This window comes from Pteropus medius, unplaced genomic scaffold (assembly GCF_902729225.1).
Source record: "Pteropus medius unplaced genomic scaffold, Ma_sr-lr_union100, whole genome shotgun sequence".
NCBI classification, from domain to species: Eukaryota; Metazoa; Chordata; class Mammalia; order Chiroptera; family Pteropodidae; genus Pteropus; species Pteropus medius.
The window spans coordinates 8,001,735-8,007,000 of record NW_024344378.1 but is presented as its reverse complement, the minus strand read 5'-3'; the positions used below and the strand labels follow the sequence as shown (position 1 = coordinate 8,007,000).

The 5,266-nt window shown below is 46.4% G+C and overlaps 1 long non-coding RNA gene across 1 annotated transcript; it reads left to right on the top strand.

The window, feature by feature from the left end:
• Positions 1 to 669: 669 nt before the first annotated feature.
• LOC120609681 (uncharacterized) lies at positions 670 to 4,996 on the top strand. The gene is made up of 5 exons (XR_005654815.1): positions 670 to 720; positions 1,076 to 1,171; positions 1,814 to 1,933; positions 3,515 to 3,675; positions 4,534 to 4,996. It is a non-coding gene; the product is annotated as an uncharacterized LOC120609681 (long non-coding RNA).
• The last annotated feature ends 270 nt before the right edge of the window (positions 4,997 to 5,266 follow it).

Here is a 5,266-nt window from a genome sequence, read left to right as displayed (position 1 = left end):
CAAACACAAAGCCTGGTACCAAAGGTGATCTTTACTAAGTACCAGCAGCACTTTACTGCGAAGGTAGGACAGTCTCCTGGGCTCCAAATAGCCTCCAGGTAGGGTGTAAGCAGAGCAGCAGGCAGAAGGTGCCAGAGGCCGGGGCGTAGTGAGTGACTAACAAAACCTGTACTGAGACAGACTGGTGGCTAGCCATGTGATCTGGGGCAAGTTATCTAGTATTGTGGGGCCTCCATTGTGGTGGCCACTGGTCACATGTGCTATTGAGTTCTTGTCCTATATGGTGGCCACTGGTCACATGTGCTAAAGATTTGTCATCTTTAAAAAGGGGAGCCAAAATTATTCCCCATACCATAGGGCGGTGCTGGGTTTAAATGAGATAATTCCGATGATGCACTCAGCACAGTACTCAGCTCATACAGTGTACTCAGTAAAGGAAGATAAATGCTTTTCTAATAATTAGAACCAGTTAAAGATGACATGGGCCTCCTTGGGGGTGGGGTAATGAGTTCTTTGCCACTACAAATATTCAAGGGGAGGCAGTATGCTCAGAGTTTTTTGTTCAAAGTAATCATCTGAGAAGAATGTTAAAATTCACTTTCTGATTTGTATAGGTTTTGGGTGGGGCCTGAGAGTCTGCATTTCTAAGGAGCCCCAGGTAATGCTGATACCTCACTTGATAGCTGGGAGCTGACTGTTCCTGGGGGGATGCTGGAGAAGGTATGTGATAATCCAAATGGAGCAATGAGCCAGACCTCTTCTCCTATATGGTGGCCACTGGTCACATGTGCTATGGAGCATTCGAAATGTGGCTGAGTCCAAATTCAGATGTACTATGAGTGTAAAGTACACAAAAACAGTATATATATATATATATATAAAAAGAATATAAATATCTCAGTCTTTTTATATGATTCCATGCTGAAGTGATATTTTGGATATATTAGGTTGAATAACATATCAAAATTAGTTTCACTTGTTCCTTTTTACTTTTTATTGTTGTTATTATTATAACTATGTCTATTAGAAGATTTAAAATGACCTCTGTGGCTCACATTTCATTTCTATTAGGCAGCACTGAGCAGATCATCTCTAAGTTCCCTCTGGAACACGGGCACCCAGGGATCCATGGCTAGGATGGACATCTAAGCTGATGTTCACCTGCATCCACGTGAGCGTAACCCTGGGGAATGTGTGTGGCCTGTTTCCTCCCACCGCTTGGGGGGGGTCTCTGGTCTCCTGTCTGCAGTTCTCGCTCTCTCAGCCTCTCTCAGAACCAAGAGGAGACACAATGATGTGTCTCTACAGGGATAATTTTTACTTTGAAAATGGGATTTCTTGAAACTGCCTCTCTGGAGGAAAGCAGACTTTGTCTTCAGCCCAGAGCCCCTCACTGAATTTCCATGTCGTCACCCAAAATAAAAATGGCTGCCTAGGGGCGGCGTTTCCTTAGGGGTTTGGGCTTTTAGGAACCCAGGGGGCAGAGGCCCTGGCAAAGCGCTTGGATACAGGGCCGTCCCCTGGCGGGTCGGCTGGTGGATCTGGCTTGAGTGCACCTGACAGTCTGGGGAAGTGAGGCCTGTCGCCCTCCAAGTGCTGGGTTACTCAGATGGGGGATTGAATGTCACAGGCCGGGGTTAATTCAGACCCCATATTGAAGACTTTTAACACCATGTCTAATCTCTGCTACCCATGTCCAGTCCCCATTTTTATTTTTTATTTTTGCAATTGCATGGTTTTTGCATGTGTCAAAGTGAAACTGGAATGTGAAAACCACCTGCTCATGTCATCTCTGCCATTTCCATCTTTCCAGGTTTGTCCATATTGGCAGCCGGATGGGAGGTTCTGATTTTTGCACGAGTAACACGATGAAAACCTTCTCACGTGACTTTAAAAAGCCATTTCATTGCATGAGACCCAGCAGAGTGAGTAGGTAGGAGCTTGAATCCAGTTCCTACTCCTCTCTGGCTGGGGGCCTCAGACAAGTGATGTGAGTTCTCTGTGCCTTGGTTTCCTTACCGGTAAACTAGGGAGGATGATAATATCTACCTCCCACCCTGGTTGAGCTGTGGTGAGAATGACTGTCAATTTGCGTAAAGGGCTGAGAATAGTTCCCAGCGCCTAGAAACACATGCTGGCTGTTATTTTGGGCTAATAAGGGCTCCCTGAATGGCAGCCTCTATTTCAGCTGGTAAGTTACTTAGAAAACCCCCCAATTGCACACCTGGTTGAGTAAGAGTCAGGTCCTGTGTGGCGATGATGTAATGTACCTATTTTTGGCAGACTTGGCAATTCAGGGAGCGACCCATTTCCCTCCACTTCATGGAGGTCATTGCAATGGGTTTCATCAACCAGCAGGCTTGGAAGTGAGCCAGAAGGTTAGAAAGAGCCTTTTTTTTTTTTTTTTTTTTTTTTGCCATTCTGGATTGCTTTCACCCCCGTGCAGCTCAAGTCAGGACTGAGAGGGGGCGGAGGGACGCGTCCATGATGACACCCGTGTTCAGAATGACGGCAGTGGAGATGGGCAGGGGAACAGTGCGCACATCCCACGTTTGACTCTCCAGGGGCCTCACCGAAGGAAGTGGGAGGATTTTGGTTTGTTTGCTTGGTGTCTGGCCTAGTCTGGGGAGGCTTGAGTTTCAAAGTATACATAGAACCTTTGCATAGATCGAAGGAAAGCATCCTGGGGGAAGACTTGGCAGAGGGTGAGAAGGTTCCCAAGCATCTTATTGGATATCTTGTCTGCGAGAATGTCTTAAAAAGTCTGAACCTGCACTTGAGAAGGCATCCTCATGGGATTCCTGTATCGCCAGTCCTGTCGGAGTGGAGGCTCTGTTGAAGGAGGCTCTAGCAAATACAGAGAATCTGGGGCTTTAAACCATCTTTGGAATGAGACTGAGTATGAATAAAAATGTATAAATAGACAACCCAGTGTAAAGCGAGATGCCAGTGATGGTAGCTGATAAATCAATGCATCAGATCAAATGAGGTCAATGCTAAGAGCAGAGATTTGGGCCAGATGTTCTTGGGCTAAAATTTTATTCCACTGCTATCGGCTGTGTGGTATTGATCGAATCACTTAACCTCTCTGAGCCCCAGCGTGCGTGCCTGTGCGGTGGAAGAAGATGCCAACCTCGTAGGGCTGTCGGAACTGCTAGACAGGAGGTGGCCCAAGGCCTCCTAAACTGCTTAGTGCAAATCCAGTACCCACCGGTTCCACCTGGCCTTTTGCTCCCTGGCTGCTTCTCATCTTACAGGTTTAGCTTAATTGTCACCTCCTCCGAGAAGCCTTCCATATGACCCATGGAGAGCACCAGGCCTGCTTCTCACACCCCTGACTGCCTTCCATTGCTTCTCCTGGTTTATTTATTTTCCAGCATGTTTGTTTTTTTTTTTGTTTTTTTGTTTTTTGTTTGTTTGTTGAACTCTAATTTCCTCTGTCCACCGGACTGAAGTCACTGAAGGTAGAGGCTTGATCTGGTTTGTTTTGGGACTTGGAGTGTCTTGATCACAGGTGGCTGAAGTATTTGACTGAAGATCCTGTAACCGGGGCAAGCTTCTGAGCCTCCTCAGTTCTCGGCTCTTTCGTATGTGTGATCCTGGCAGCCGCTCTAAAGGGTTGTGGTGCGCCGAGAATGAACTGGGATATAGTGCGGATTTCACCGACTGCAGGAGGTGAGGGACACAGAGCAGGAATCAGTACTGTTCGATCACACCATGAGATGGCATATGGAATATTCAGCACCCCGAAATCACAAGTATTTTTATTCTCTTTCTCCTCTTTTCTTCTCTCTATGGAGTCTGTACTTCTTCCTTGCAGATACAAATTACATAGAAAGCAAAGTGTGGGATAATGAATGTAACCCTGAATAATGAGGAAAGAAAACGCAAGAGTGTCAATTTCTCAATTTACAAAACCAGTGATTTCATTTATAATGGCAGTGGAAGGGGCCAGTGGTTGAGCTCACACATTAACATGTAAACTGACGGAATGAGTCAATCCGTCTGTGTTTTGAGCAGAAGCAGGACTCCAATAATTGAATGCATTTTGGAAATGTGATTTGCTTACTAGAATCCTGAGGCTGAGTTTCCTGGGATGGACAAGCTACACCCGCACTTCCTAATTTTTCGCTGTGGCACTTGCTGAGACACCACTGTGACCCTGGGCTTTCTCCCGCTCTGGCCAGCAATTTCCCCAACTATTAAAAGAGGAGTTTAGACCGAGGAGGGTGGTTCTGGGCACTTGCGGATCCGAAACGCCTTCACCCTCGCAGTGGTCTGATGAGCGGCGAAGCCCTCTCTCCTCACCCACTGTCTCAGTGCATTAAAACGGGGATTCTTTCTGAACTTATAAAAAAGTCCCTTGGTCTTTCAAGCACAATAAAACTGATCGAGAATCCAAGTAAACAGAACAGATCCTAGCAGAGCTACAGTGGTTGCGTGGCAGGGGGGGGGGTGGGGGATTGGTGGGGGATGGGGGTCGGGGAGTGGGTGAAGAGTTCTCACCTCTCTTTCTCCTTCTTCTTCTCACAGCCCCAGGCCACTTCTGAGGCATCCCTAGGGTTCTAGGGAACACGGTTTGAAACTACAGTGTTTCAGGATTACTGGACAAAAGCAGAATGAAACTCACTTTAACAAATCTGCCTGTCCTAAAGTAAACCTGGACCCATCCTAAGCTTCTCAAGGGCCAGCAGGACCTGGCACCCACTGAAACCACAAGTGTCTGTTGAATGAATGAATGAGTTAAGCGCTGTGTTTTCACCTCAGAGCCGGGGCCTGGCCTCTCTGTCCCAGAACACCACCTTTTAAGGCGACAGAGTCTCTGACTTGCTCTGGGATGCTAGAGCTTGTGCTTTGGCTGCCTTTGTACCAGAATAATTTGTGACATCTCAGGTGGAACTGCTGGTGATATAATCAAGACTTCAAAACGTTGTAACCGCAAATGTAATTTCTTTTGAACATTTGGGGATGTTTAAACGGTAGCTTGAGTATTAAATCTGCACTTTATGGGAGCTGGGGAGAGGGGAGGGGGGAGCAGGAGGGAAGAGTTTCCCCAAATGTATAAGAGAAGGATGGAAAACATTGTTGAGTTTTTTTCTAGGAAACTTTTTTTCCCCCCTTCAATTGAAATATTGCTTTAAAGCATTGGCAGGCTTACAGACGTGAAATGAAAAACAAATTCCACAAAAATCCCGAGCACCATAACAATAATGAATAAAGTAGTGCGAAATGCTTTGATTTCAGTAATGTTTTCGCTAGAGCTGGT